This window comes from Equus quagga, chromosome 6 (assembly GCF_021613505.1).
Source record: "Equus quagga isolate Etosha38 chromosome 6, UCLA_HA_Equagga_1.0, whole genome shotgun sequence".
NCBI lineage: Eukaryota > Metazoa > Chordata > Mammalia > Perissodactyla > Equidae > Equus > Equus quagga.
In genome coordinates this window covers 96,118,079-96,133,458 of record NC_060272.1, presented here as the reverse complement: position 1 = coordinate 96,133,458, position 15,380 = coordinate 96,118,079, and the positions used below count along the sequence as shown (strand labels likewise).

The 15,380-nt window shown below is 46.2% G+C and overlaps 1 protein-coding gene across 3 annotated transcripts in view; it reads left to right on the top strand.

Annotated features, from left to right (window-relative positions):
* Positions 1-2,658: 2,658 nt before the first annotated feature.
* Positions 2,659-15,380, top strand: part of GCNT1 (glucosaminyl (N-acetyl) transferase 1) — a 45,999-nt gene continuing 33,277 nt past the window's right edge. Inside the window, exons 1-3 of one of the 3 annotated variants that reach the window (XM_046665126.1) lie at positions 2,707-2,795; positions 3,240-3,444; positions 3,558-3,722. The gene's annotated coding sequence lies outside the window, so the exon portion shown is untranslated. The other 2 variants (XM_046665125.1, XM_046665124.1) reach the window with 2 other exon arrangements.

Here is a 15,380-nt window from a genome sequence, read left to right as displayed (position 1 = left end):
ATGGCTTGATGAGCAGTACCATGTCTGCGCCCAGGATCTGAATTGGCAAAACCCAGGGCCACCGAAGCAGAGCGTATGAACTTAACCACTCGGCCACGGGGCGGCCTCTGTATTTTCTGACTGGCCTCTGACTGATACACCCCTGAGAGATCCAGAAACACCTTCTGAACTACTCATGTAGATTTATGATGGGTATATATTATTGCGGTAATTAAAAATAAGCAGGTTACATTTATGGGATACATGCAGTATCCAACTGACAAAAAAGATACATTCTAAAAGTTAATTTATAAGTCTATTGTTTGGATCTTGAAATTAATTTTCCTATGAAAACAATATTACACATTGAAGTTAGACAATCGGATCAATCCATCAATGCTCATAATATGTCTGAAGAACAATATTGTACAGATTGTGTTAGGGAACAGAATTAGCAGTGCTTTGGCAAGATACATTCAAAGTTCCAACTACCGCATTAGTAACAAATTTTATTCACACTTTTATTTGTCTATTTTTACTTTAAAAAATTTTAATAATATTATTTGAATCAATATATCCAAAATAGTATTTCAGTGTATAATCAATATTTAAAAATAAATTAAATGAGATATTTAAAGCTGTTTTTTCATACTAAAACTTCAAAATCGAGTGTGTATTTCACATTTACCACAGCTTTCAATGCAGTGTAGACACATTTCACTGGCTCAGTAGCTACAGTAGAGATACAGCTGCTGAGGATGTGCCAAAGACTAGGATTGCTGGGTCATAAGATACACACATTTTCTTTTCTTTTTTTAAAGATACAAATGCTTAATGATATGAACAGGTAACTCAAAAGCAAGCAAATTTGATCACTCCTTTGGCAATTAAAAAGAATATTCTGGTAGGCATACTGAGTATTGACAATTAAAAACAAACTTAACATATTCTTGACATAAGCCCAGTAAGAAAAAACCGGTCCAGTGAGGATGGAGCAAACATGTTTAGCCTCCTGGAAAGAAGTCACAGGCTTAGCTTCAAACATCGAATTGATAAAATTTATGAATTTAATTTCATAATGCATTATGAGGGTTTTCACAGCCTATTTGCCTTCACGATGCTTTACTTAAGGAATTTAAAGGTATCATTTTGTCCCTTAGTAAAAAGGGTAGTCTGGATTAGCAATAGATGGAGAAAACAAATTGCAATTGCTGTTTTTCTAGTTCTGACCAGAATGCAGATTCTGTGTATACCTGCAGGAGATATTTTGGGTTCATACTTGTGTTTCCATAATAAAAATATAAACCACAGTTTAAAAGGAGCTCGTGTTCCTCTTGTTCTAGGTCTTGCACATGATGCATTATAAGAAGATTACTTTCCTAAATCAAATTAAAGCAAGATTGTCATTGGAGGAGGAATCTCCTTGGGGAAGAGGCAAGATTTACCCTCCCCCAGGAATCTTTCATTAACTCCTGTGCCATCGTCACTACAGCTCGCCCGCATGGTGACTTCACCCAGTAACACTCCGGCACAAGGGTGGGGAGGGGACAGAAGAGTCCAGAGCAATCCTTCCAGAATATCCCAAAGCCTAGAAGAGAGAAGGCCAGGTCTGCACGAAGGGGAAAGGTGGGTTAACATGAACCCAGCATGCCATGTGGCGTGGCTAATTCATGCTTCACTTACGGGGCACTGTCATCCTCTGCTCCGTGTGGACATGTCTAAGCAAGCACCCCCAGGGTATCTAACCTCCTCAGCTCCAAAGCCCAAGAGGGTGAGCCTCAGAGACTCAGCGGTTCCCTCCAAGCCAGCCCAGCCCTGCTCAGCGTTCACGAGTGTCTCCCAAGAGCGATGACCTCCTTTTGTTAGAATGATGGACACCAGGCAAGCCTGCTGTTACGGGGAAACCCACGTACTCACAGGGTCTCAGCTTTACCCTCCAGCCCCAGCAGGACACGGCGGGCGGGGAAGTGAGTGTGCATACAGTTAGTGCCTTCCTTTACTTCAATACATGGGTGTCGGGTGAATAAATGAAATGTAGATGAATAAGAACCTGTTCCGCTTTCCGGGAGCTAAAAATCCAGCGGAAGACACATCCACAATATTCTTCTTGCTACCAATGAGACAGTATCAACTTTTATAATCGACACAGGGCTACGTGCTGTAAGGGCGGGAGACAAGTGTTTTCAGCTTTGCACAGCGCCGTGGATTGTTCCACGATTTAATCTTAGTTTTTATGTGAAAATACATATGAATGTAATGAGGTTTTAAATGCTAAATTTAGTAAGCAAGGCACATCAGGGGAAAAAAAAAAACACATGGTCATCTCTAAACTTTACATGATATAAACCTTGGCATTAAATTATTTTCTTTTTCTGGCATAAAATATTTTCATATTTAAAATCAGAAAAGGCAGCACTTCTCGCGCTTCCTGCCTCCCAGGAAGGGGACACACAATTTTGACAAGGACCCCACTCGCGCCCAGCCCTTAGCGGTTCGGGGAGCGAAGAACCCGGGCGAGCCTGAGGGAGCGCACGGACGCCGGCGCTCCACGCGGACCGCGGCACCGCCCAGAGGGCGCGCTGACCTCGGCCCGCAGCCGCGCGCCGGGGCCGCCCGGTGGATGCGGGCGAGGCGGGGATGCGGGGGGCGGGCCCTGGAGGGGCGGGCCCAGGGGCGTGGCGCGCGGGCGGGCGGCCCCCTGAGCAGAGGCTCGGTTTCCGAGCGCGGCACAGCGCAGCTCCCGGCCCTCGCGCGGCGGTTGTGGGGCGGCCTGGCGCGGCTCCCTCCTGCGCCCCAGGGCCGGACGCCCGCTGCAGGTAACCAGCTCCCCACGGCCCCCTGCTCGGCCGCCCGCCGGCCGGGGAGGGATGGGCGGGAGGACCGAGGGAGCCGGCTCCCTCCCGGGGCCCCTCTGCCCGAGCGGGGTGGGCTCCGCCGGGGAAGAGGCCGCGCAGCCGGGGCAGGAGAGAGAGGACGCGCGGTGGGGATCCGCGGCGAGCGCGTGCGCCCGGGGCCGGGGATGGCTCAGGGCGCCCTCCCTAGACTCCGCTCTTCCCTCGGACCAGTGGAGTCAGGGGCCAGGTCTCTGGTGCCCACTGTCACCTGGAAGCCACTTCTTCTGGCCTCTTTTCCCCTGGTCCGCGTAGCGAGTAGGAGCTTAGAAATCGGAGGAGTTGCTGCGGGCGTGGGTAGGCGGAGAGCGATCAGTCGCTCACTGCCATCCCTTGGGTGCCAGCGGCTTTAACTTCGTTTAATCCCAGCCATCGCCCTGCGAGGAGGCATTATTACCCCCGTTTTACTGATAAAGAAGCCGACACCAGGACGATAAGAGACTCGCCCTGGGGCAAACCACTGGACAGGAGACGCCAGTCCGGGGGCCCGAAGCCCTCGCGCTTCCCCCTGGCTCCCGGCTCCCCCATCCTTCACGCGCGCGTCTGGGAAACTCGCGCGGCGGAGTGGAACCAGGTGATCGTTCCTACACGTGTTCCCGTCCCCTCCTAGGTTTCTTTTTTGTTTTCTTGTTTTGTTTTGTTAGCACCCACTTTCTGATTCAGACTCTTCCAATTTTGGGTTATCAGCCTTTCGAAGTGGAAGCGGCTCTGGCTCGCAGCTTCTCCCCTGGCGGCGCTTTCTCTCTGCACAGCGCAGACAGGGGCGCGCTCGCCTGCCCCGCGCTCCTCGTCGTTCGCGGTGGATGAGGTCGCCTGCAGATCCGGCCGCGCCCGGGCACTGCCCAGGTGGAGGTAAGCTTTGTACTCACCTGGCAGCCTTCGCACCCTTGCTTGCTTGCTTTCTGGAAGGAAGAGGGCCTTCATTGTACAAACAGTAAGACAAGAGGCGAAAGGGAGGATGTACGGTGTTCAGAGAGAGCGGTGGTGCCTTGAGGTGAGAACGGCCACAGCTTTTTGCGGCCTGAATTGGGTGCGCGGTAGGTGAGGCCCGCGGGCGGGGCTCGTCCCCTCCTCTGGGTATTCTGCCCCCTGTCAGACCTGTTCTGAGAGGCAGGTTGGTTATAATACAGGGAGGAGGAGGGGAATGGTTTTTAAAGATCAGTGTAAATTCCCTGATCGGAGCCCAGGCGGTTCCGGACAAGCCCCCGCCAGAGCCTTTGGTCACAGATTTCAGGTTTGGAAGAAGGACAACTCCAGCCCTGTGGATATCTGCTTTGCTCGATGGAGTTTTTGCAGGCCTTCAAGATGGTACTTTGGGAAACTGAGTACTTAGAAATGGCTAACGCGTCTATTTTTAAAAACAATGTAACATACCGTGAATTTACTTTTAAGAAGTTTTATTGGTAGATGGAAAAAGTTGACGTTTTTTCCATTTCACGGTGAGGGTTGGAAGGTTGCCTGTCGGCTCCTCGGCCCCTGCTTCAGCCTGACCCTGGAGAGGACCTGCTTAGATTCAGCCCCGAGTGTGTGCTGGAGCCCACCCTTCATTAATTATAGTTCATCCTTGATTAGTTATAGGACTCCGAGGCCTGTAATAGGTCCTATATATGAGTGCTTCTTTTCCATTTGTAATTTAGTTGCTTAAAACTAATAAAAATGTTTTCTCTGAAAACTATCAACTGTCTGCAAAGTCTGCTATCTACAGGACTGAAGGTACCTCAGGGGGGAGCCCAGTGGGCTGGGTTGGTGCCAGGTGACCTGCAGAGCGCCTGCTGAAATCTGTGGGTATTGGTGATTCCCTCCCCATAACCACGCAGTAATTTGGGCCCAGTGTGACCAGAACTTTTTTTTCCTCAAAAATAGCTGAAAAATCCTTATTTTTTAAAAACATGTAAAACTTGATTTTAAATATTGGCTTTTTTTTTAACAGAAGGAATTTGATCAAATTTGGTTCATGCAATATCCATTTTCAAATCTCTGTCTTATAAACTGCTGTACTTGGCGCCGGCCCGGTGGCTGAGTGGTTAAGTTCATGCGCTCTGCTTTGGCAGCCCAGGGTGTCCCGGTTTAGATCCTGGGCATGGACATGGCACCGCTCATCAGGCCATGCTGAGGCGGCGTCCCACATGCCACAACTAGAAGGACACACAACTAAAAGAAAAATATGCAACTATACTGGGGGGATTTGGGGAGAAAAAGGAAAAAGAAAGAAACTGCTGTATATGGTGATTACATCCTCAGGTGAATGAAAAATTCTGACCTATGATGTAGATATTGTACATTTTTGCTGAAATGAGATGGTAGGAAACAAGTTACTACTCTTGAAAATGATCTCTTCTGATTCTCAATTTCTGTTTTCTGTGAAGTGTACGTTATTTCAGGAGCATTGAGTAAAGGAGTCTTTCATGGGCCAGCCAAGGAATCATGTCACTATTTTTAATATTCATGCTAATGAAAAACGTGTTCATGGTTCCAGCTGGGGACGTCAGGTGCCTGACTCCCTGCCTTCAGAAGGGAGCTCCCCCATGACTGTTGCTCTGAATCAGGTGTGTTTCTCCTGAGGCCTGTCCGTGTTCTTCACCACTTTGACGTGGAAGCGTGGCTTAGGGATGACCTGTTTCCTTGTTGCCCGTCTGTGGCCAATGCCGTGTGTGTTTAGACGAGAGGTTCTCAACTTTGGCACTTTGGACATCTTTGGCCAGATCATCTTTTGTTGTGGGGATTGTCCCGTGCGTTGTAAGATGGGCAGCAGCATCCCTGGCTCTACCCACCAGATGCCAGTGGTCCCCGCCCTCCAGTTACAACAACCGAAAATGTCTCCAGCATTGCCACCTGTCCCCTGGGGACAAAGTCACCCAGCTGAGAAAAAGATGAGCCAACATTTAAAATGCTCTAGATATTTATGAACTAAACTATAAATTAAACACAATAACTTTAAAATCCTAATGACTAGAGAAGCTATTTGTAAAGTTTAAACAAACATCTGATTTTTAAAATATTTTTTGTAATAAACATGACTAAACCAGCGTTCTTCATGAATGGCCCATGTGTCCTGCCAGGTTTTATCTCCAAAGAAATTTCAAATGTTTGATACAGTTGTTAAATTTCTAAAGTTTAAAATGGTGGAAACTAAAAAGGAATTCCACAGTAGTTTTCATTTTTCTCCTTTTAGTATACCTGATGTCTTTCAGTTTTTTGTTTATTTGTTTGTTTGTTTATGAGGAAGATCAGACCTGAGCTGACTGCTGCCAATCCTCCTCTTTTTGCTGGGGAAGACTGGCCCTGAGCTAATATCTGTGCCCATCTTCCTCTACTTTGTTTGTGGGACGCCTACCACAGCATGGCTTTTTGCCAAGTGGTGCCATGTCCACACCCGGGATCCGGGCCGGTGAACCTGGGCCGCCAAAGTGGATCTGTGAACTTAACCGCTGCGCCACCAGGCCAACCCCAGTCTTTCAGTTTTTTTAAGGCGATGGAGTATCCATGGGCCATGTGTGTTGATTTGGGGAAATTGACACAATCGCTAATATTAGAACCCTAAAGAAAAATTTGAAGGCAAAATTTTAATAATGATAGTGTAAATCATGTTTGCAGTAGAATTGAGTTTTAGGAAAAATTAAAACCTTTTTAGCCAACAGCAGTAAATAAGACAACCATGTGTTTCTGTAGTTTGAAAAATCTTAATTTTATGAAACAGCCCTACATAATATACAATATTACATACTAGAAGAAAAAATGTCCTGAAAATATAACCTTTTTTTAGACATTAAGCTTGGGAGGTTGCAAACACAGCAGCCCTGGTTATGAAAGATGCATCCTTAGCTAGGGATTGGCTGTCCACTGGGCCCTCTCTGGAAATCAAGCTCATTTGTAAGACTCTAGAATGCTTCACAATTTGTGGGGCCCCTTGTTGAATATTATTCAGGATTTCAAGATGGCGGCAGGCGGGGCGCATGCAGCACAGCGCCGGCCCCGGGCGGCTGCACTGGCTGCGCACCCAGGAAGCTGCCCCCATAAAACTCTTTGTCCCCGGCTCAGAAGAGGATTGCAATCGCAAATGCAAACCCGAAGAAGGAAACGTTAACTGCTGCCACGAAGCGTCAGAGTTTCTGATTCGTTGATTATACTTCCAATCAATTGGATTATATTTCCAATCAGGAGTCTACATGTATTTGGTAATCAATGAACTAAATTTACTAAGAAATTCCTCCCACGATTAATTTTTCTTTTGCTAAAGAGATAGCCAAATTGTTTGTGATGGCCCTGGGTACCTAGGTACTGTTTACTGAGCGCCTGTTAGATGCCCCGCATTGTTGGCTCAGGCTACAACTGTGAACAGGATGGAGGGGCGCTGCCTCCATGAGCATCCAGTCCAGTGGCTGGAGGAGGCGCACAGATGAGCACATGGTCTACAGGCTCTTACAGTGTGTCCGGAGAGCCTTTCCCCTGGGGACCTAACCCAGGGGAGGGGATTACTCAGGGTGGGTCTCCCTCGAAAGTGATCTTGAAAATGAGGCCTGGAAAATGACGAGGATGGAGTCAGGTGGGTTAGGGGCTGAAGTTCTGGGCTGAAAGGGTGGAGACCAAGGCAGGAATGCGGCTTGGGGTGAGGCCTCTCGGGTCATTTTTAGGACTTCGGACTTTAACGGAAAGGTAGTGGGAACCCACTGAAGGGTGTTAAATGGGTTATGAGATGGTTGATTAGACTGGGGGTTTTTAAATGATCATCGTGCTATGTGGAGAATGGTTTGCAGGGCTGGGCCCTGTTGGCCTCTATGGTGCCTTTGCACAAGCTAGAAAAAGGCTTCCTTTTGGGTGGACCAGTTAGAAAAGAGGTACTGCTTTGTCCCAGCCAGGCCAGGCCAAAGGCCTCAGCCCCTCAGCTGTCACTTTGCACATACATGGCCACCCTAAGGAGGGGGAGCATGGCGTGTGGGCAAATAGTGCAGAGGCTTTTGCAGTCACCCAGGGATGGTGCAGGGATGCTGAGAAGAAGTCAGTGGTAGGAGAGAGAGAGGTTGAGTTCGTAGTTAACAAAAGTAAGAAAGTCGTGATTATTTGGATACAATTGATGGAGAGGGAGGTATCAAGGATGATTCAGAAGTTTCTGGCATAAATAAGTGAGTGGGCTAGGTTAGTGACACCATTTACGGTGTTAGAGTAACACTGCAGGAGGAACGGGTTGGCATGAGGTGGGAGGGAAGATGGTTCCCTTTGAACATGTTTTGCTTATGAAACATTCAGGTGGGGACAAGAATAGGCAATTGGAACCCAGGAAAGAGATCTGGGGTAGAAATACCTGTTTGGGGCCTGTTGCATGTAAATAATCATTGCATATAAAAAGGATCATCCAAAGAAAGGTGTAGATGAGAGGAGAAAGGGGCTGGCCCTGGAGAGCCAGATCCTTGTGTTTGGAAGACAAGGATAAGGGGCGTCAGGCCACCGAGAAGCCAGTCTGCATGAGGGATGAGGAGGAGATGGGGTCTGTGGCTTTCTCTTCCTTTTTTTTTCCCACTTGAGACTGGAGAGACTTGAACATGTTCTAATGCTGCTGGGAAGTTTCTGGTAGAGAGACTAAAGATGTGGGAGTGAGAAACAAATGATAGCGCCAGCTTTCAGAGAAAGCTAAAGAGGATGGATTCCAAAACACAGCGTGGGGCTTGGTCTTTGACGGGAAGAGGGAGCGAGAGGATGGATAAAGAGGCCTTAGATTTGGGGACCAGAATTCTGTTTTCTGTGAAGAAGGAGGCAAAACCGTCTTCTGAGTTTGATGTGTTTGTGTGTGAAGTCAGACATTCAGCCAGTATTTACTGGGCACGTTCCAGTGCCGGTCATTGTGGTAGGCTCCTTGGAAGGTATACGAATGACATTGATTGCCAGCCTTGTGATGTAATAGAAATATGTATATTTGGTCTTTGTCCCTGGTTCTGGTTTCTGACACAGAGTTTGTAAAACCCTTGGAATTTCCTGAGTCATAGGGTGATAGGAACATCCTTTGTTATTCATAAAGGAGCCCCTTTCCACACCTGAGTTTATGCTAATGAGGTGACTTAGGTGGGGGTCCCCGGCCTAGGTAGCCTCAGGATCGGGCTGGTCACCAGAAAGACCAAGTGATTAGAGGGCTCGAAGTTTCAGCCCCAGCTGCCGACCTCTGGAAGGGGAGTGTGCCTAGAGATTGGGTTATAGAAACTGTTGAGCACTGCTGTTTGGAGAGCTTCTGGTTGACGAGTACATCAGGGTGCCGAGAGGGTGGCGTGCCACGAGAGGGCATGGACGCTCTGCCCCACTCCCCCATTCCTCGCCCTGTGCATCTCTTCCGTTTCACTGTTCCTGAGTTGTAGCCTTTCTAAAAAGCTGGTCGTAGGAAGTAAAGTGTTTTCTGGAGTCCTAGCTGTACTAGCAAATTTTCAAATCTGGGGAGCGGATCATGGGAACCCCCAAATTTGTAGTTGCCCTAGGCAGCCCATTTGCAGCTGGCATCTGAGGTGGGGGCAGCCTTGTGGGACTGAGACCTTAATCTATGACGTCTGCACTAACTCAGGTAGTTAGTGACAGAATTGAATTGAATGGTTAGACATCTAGTTGGTGTGAAATTGGTTGGCGTCAGGAGGAGAAAACCCCTCCACATCTGGTGTCAGAAGTGTCGTAAGAGCAGCTCAGCCCTGTAAACCTGAAATAGCCTCTCACCACTTTTTCTACAAATTACTTCCCACCTTTAACCTTACGCCTAGAGGCAGTAATGCTAACTGAGAGCTTACTCTTCTGAAGGACATCAAAGCCTGGGGGTGAGGTTCCTGGAGGGGAAAGGCTTTTCAAACCCCCTCCTCAGCGCACAGGTAGATAGATGTCCAGGTCCTCTGAGTTTTTAAACTTCCTGCTGCTCAGGTCAAACTCCACACCAATTCCATCAAATCTCTGGTGGGGGGGACTCAGGTAATGGTGTTCTTTGACAGCTCCCTGGCAGTTCCATGCACAGCTCGAGTTGCGAGCCAGTCATCTAGGAGGTGGCCCTGAGACCAGGTGAAGCCATCTGCCCTGTGGAGCTCCAGCCGGTTCCCTGGAGTTTACTGTTATTTGCCAAGTGGGGGTGAAGGTGAAGTTGAGACCATTGTGAACCAAATACACTGCCATCCAGAGCAGAATGCGAATGGCAGTCCTGTGGGGTGTCGAAGGAAAGTCTCAGACCTTCTATCATAATTTTAGAAGCATTTAAGAAAGAAGTCAAGCTGCATTAATAATTAACGTGTAAAGTCTTTACGGCCAGAGGTGCCTTCTCAGGCTTGTGTCCTGCACGTGAGTGTGATTTCCTACGGGCGGAGATGCTTTGCGGGGGGGCGGGGCCGGAGGCGAGGCCTGCTCACCCGGCTGTTAAGGCTGTTAAGCGTATTGTAAAACATTGCATTTTAAGAGGTACAGGGTATCCCTGAGTCGTTTAATTTTACAAACACAAAGGCTTTAAATCAGAGCATCTCTCATCCGGCCTTAGACTCATTCCTGAGTGGGTCACAGGTGTCTGCCATGGTGATTCTCTCTCAGCCCTCTCCTGTCAGCTGAGCGAGCTGAAGTCCAGCAGTTGCCTTTCTGGATGTGTGTCGTGGTGTGAAAAGGAATCGCTGCTTCAGATGGTAGAAGCTTTACAGGTCTTTGTAAAGGGAGAGAGCAGGGACCATCTTTTGTGCCACTCAGAGCATCCCAGGTTCTCTGTGGGCACGTACCCAAGAGTGGTTGAGGTTACAGGTGGCTGCACCTTTCTTTAACAGAAAGGCAGGGTTTCCCAATCTGCTGCCCTTTGCCAGTTCTGCTCTGCGATCAGTAGTCACAGATACTCTGCAGAGAAGGGACAATCCAAGATAAATGTGAAGTTCTCACGATGAGATGGACAGTGACTGCTTTTCAAAAGAAATTTATGCTACAGAGAGGCTGTTTGGAAATGTTTTCGTAGTCATGCTAACGTCTTGCTAAGAAATATGGCAGATTTGTGACTTATTGATGCTCAAAAAAACCCACAAAACTTTAAAATTTGGAAACAGACTTGTCTATTAAAACCTTTAAGTGAAGAATGTCGATGAGTGTGGAATCCATTTGTTAAATTTATAAACATGTGACACCTCCTGACCACTTTGCAAGGACATTGATTGAAAGTTACCAGCTGAATTTCACCAAAAAACTTTGTATAATTGTTGGATGGATTGAAAACTAAGTGTCAAGATTTAGGTAGCAGAGCCAGGAGTGCTCTGCTGTTTCTCCAGTGTGTCCCTGTCACCCAGACAGCCATTAAAACAGGATGTTAGACTACACGGAGCCTGGAAGCCATCCCTCAGGGTGCTGAATCACAAAGTAACTAACTGAGAGTTTTCAAAAACAATGAAACATATTTCATGTATTGCTTTCGTTACAAATAATAATAACAATTCATAGTGAACAAGAAGTTTTATGCCCTAAGTGACTAAACTAATAGGTTTTATTTCCTCTTTCCACCATCCTTTTGTTTTGTAATGCACATAGTTTGCTTGTACAGTAAGTAGTACATATAATTTTAAAAGAAGTGTCCATTTATTGAGGATTCTTACTCAAAAGTTTTACTCTTAGTGTTTGTAGTAAAAATTTTGCAAGCTTATCATTAAATTTTTGAATCAAAGTCTCCTTTCTCTCTGTACACACACAGACGCACATGCACACACATACACACACTATCTGAGAACTTGCTTTCCTCATAAACTTTAATCTAAAACTGCCTCTTCCACATGCTGTGCTCCTATAGTTCATTCAGTGTAAAATAGAATTGCTCCTAGAGTAGAAATAAGTGCTCAACTCTGAAAAGTAATGAATACAGTGTGTGTGTATCTTGTTTCTCTTGAAATGTGTACATTAAACTTCCTTTATTTTTTTTTAAAGATTGGCACCCGAGCTAACAACTGTTGCTGATCTTCTTCTTTTTCTTTTTAAGTACATAGTGGTATATTTTAGTTGTGGATCCTTCTAGTTGTGGTATGTGGGACGCCACCTCAACGTGGCCTGATGAGCGGTGCCATGTCCACGCCCAGGATCTGAACCAGCGAAACCTTGGGCCGCCGAAGCAGAGCGTGCAAACTTAACCACTCGGACACAGGCCCGGCCCGTAAACTTCCTTTAAATAAGCTCCTTTAAATACTTTTTAAAAAAACAAACATGGAACTTCCAGAAATCTTGTGATCATCCCTTTGCTCCCGGATAGGTGAATGCTTTGTCATTTAAACATAGGCCGTGCGGTTTCTCATTCTTTTGTCCACTAGCCTTGTCAGTGCTTTTGTCCGAGAACTTGCCTGAGCCAGTCTGGGTCTCTTTGGTAAACACAGATTGGAGAGGGCTAGAGGTCTCCCGGCAGGTGAAGGTGAAGGGTAAAAGCAAGTCTCCGGTCAGCTCTGCCCTGTTTGGGGCTCTGACTGCATCTCTCGTGGAAGGTTCACATAAGGCAGTCATGTCAGCATTCTAGGCACAGGATTCAGCTGACCATCGAGTTGGAGTCAAGTAATCAGGAATTTTCTGGAATCAGCAGCTGGACCCAGGAACGTGCCTAGGGCACCATCCTTGGCTATGCTACTAGCCAGGCTTGTTTGTGCTTTTGAAGTAAGTGCAGGATGAGCTTCTAGAATATCCCTAACCATCCACATGGATGGAGCACCGGATCTCACTGTCCTTCACTCTTCTCTCACATCTGTTATTTTGCTAATCAGTCATTAAATTCTTCTGGGAAGACCCAGTTCTAACACTCCTGCTGAACAAAACCTGTGGTTTGCAATGAAAATGCCCGAAGCACCTGTAGCTGCAGCTTCTAGAGTGTGGGGCCCAGGAATGTGTTCCTTTTGGGGCTCTGACCTCCCAGCCCTGGGCTGTCGATGAAAACCACACGTTTACATCTGACTGCCTATTCAGAGGTATTTTAAAGTACATTATAGACAGCCTAACAACGTTGTGTTGATTGCCTTTATCAGAGAACTTGTGAGTTCCCTGAGAATAGGAGACATGGCTGTAAAAAGACAGGATTTTAAAAAACGTGTAAGTTGAAATGAGTGCTTTCAAACTAAACACCTTGTTTGGTATCCACCAACATTTCTGACCATTTTGAAGATTGTCCTCTGTGCTGAATTGGACCCATTAGGAAAGGGACCAGTGTTTGATGGTCAATGTGATTTTGGAACATGACGAAAGTCAGCCTTACAATGTAGATTGATCATGCTCAGTAATACCATTTTTGAGTTGGGGTGGGCTGTTAAAAATAAAGTAAATATATGGGGGCTGGCCCTGTGGCCGAGTGGTTAAGTCCGCGTGCTCCACTGCAGGCGGCCCAGTGTTTTGTTGGTTCGAATCCTGGCCGTGGACATGGCACTGCTCATCAAACCACGCTGAGGCAGCGTCCCACATACCACAACTAGAAGGACCCACAACGAAGAATATACAACTGTACGGGGGGGCTTTGGGGAGAAAAAGGAAAAAAAAATAAGATCTTTTAAAAAAAATAAATAAATATTTAAAAAATAGACTAGGTTTCTTTGACTCAGAGAGAGATTTTTTTCTTCCTGTTTTTTGGTTATGAAATTTGAATCTGTATTGAAAGCGGGAATGGAAAAAAGTGAAGCCGTGTTTGATGGAAACTGAGCTCAAAGGAAAGTCAGATTTCCCATCTGGGGTTCTGTGGGTGGCCCGCTCTCCCTCCTCCCCAAGAAGGAACTGAGTTGGGCAGTGCAGTAGAGTGTGAAGGGGCACACTCCCACAGGGCGAGGTTCCCAGCGCTGGCTAGCCTGCCTTCTGCCGTTGCTGGCCCTTAGAGACCCTTGTGCCCCTGGGCCCTGCTTCCTCGAGAGCTAGAGGGGAGAGTGGGGCTTGGGACTAGATGGAGTTTTCCTTATGGTCTAGTAATAGGCTCCTCTGAAACCCTTTCCTGGTCCAATAATTTTGAGAAATACTGGATACCTGTCTCTGTCTTTAAATATTCACAGTGAGCGTTGCTGTCTTAAAGGCTAAGAAATAAGAAGCTCATGAGTACAGAGTCTTGTCTAACTTTCTTTGTGACTGCATTTCTCTTAATTTACTGGGCCACAGAATCCAGCCCCACCGCCACGACCTAGTGACTACTCCCAGAGCTGGTGTTGCTAGCAGGTCTAGATGCCCTCCAGAGTTCCTTTCATCTCTACAATGGATGTATTGTTCCCTAAATAGTTTTTAACTCTATTGACCAACCCTATAATTTCCCCCAGAAAATAACCATTGTGTGAATCCTTGAGATCAGGGAGATACATCATTTATGATTGCATTTCCCCCCTACCCCCCCAACCTAGGATTCTGTTTTGTATAATGGATGCTCAGAGTGGAATTAAATTGAGTGTATTTAGGTATTTGTTAGTAAACTTGAAATACAGTTTCTCATTTTGGAAATGTGAAAAAGTTACCTTTAGACATGAATTAAAGATTTGAACAAAGTCCAGAAAACAGAAAATCTAAACAATAATAATGAATAAATTGCTAATATTTATTAAGGGCTCATTATGTGTCAAATAAATCACTTAAACATTTTTTTCTTTCTTTATTTTTTTACCAGTGAAGAAGCTGAAGCTTGGAGAGGTTAAGGGCTTATTGAAGTCTGAGTTGGTGGATGATGGTGCCCAGTTTTTGAGTTGGGCAGTCTGGCTCAAGAGCTGGAATCATTGCTTCCAAACTCTCCTTCCTCTCACATGTAAACATACTCAGGAGAAGATACTGAGCCACTGGTTACGAGAGGAATACGAAATGAAAGCTCAGTGATGTGCCATTTTACTGCTGCAATATTGACAAAAATAATTATACAGTCTATGACTCTGCAGTACATAATTAAGATAATTATATAGTAAATGTGGAGAAAATGGTACTTAGATACTACTGGTGGCGGTATAAGTATAGTCCATTTGGAAGGCAATCAAGAGCCATAGAAATTTTTAAGTTTCAATTCAAGAATTCTGCTCCTGGGACTTCCAAGGAAACCCTTTAAAAAGCTAAGAGAAAACAAAGCTATGAGCATATTCAAAAGTGTTCATGGCTCATGTTTATTGTAACATAATTTGGAAATACCCTTAGTATCCAAACACAAGGCACAAACTAACCAGTGAAAACAGTGAAGACTCTTTGATGTCCGTTAAGTGAAGAAAGCAGAAGAGAAAATGGAATCCCAGCTGCGATTCCGCCTGAGCACAGGTGTGAGTGAGCAGAGGAAAGTCGGATTTTCAGGCCTCAGAAGGGGACATGAAAGTGAAGTGTAACGGGGCTGGGACTGTGAGTGGCTTTTTTCCATTTGGAAATTATCTTTAATGCTTTGCAAACATATTTAACTGGAGCTTATGTTGGAGGATTGAGGCCATTGTACCTCAATTTGCAATTAAAAAAAATTCCTGAAGTGAAAATTAAAAAGTCACACTTTACAAGAGTGTTAGAATACGTCCCCCTCCCCCGCAAACAGGAAGCCGTCCCTGCAGAGCTCTGCGTGCGCTTCTCACGTTTTTC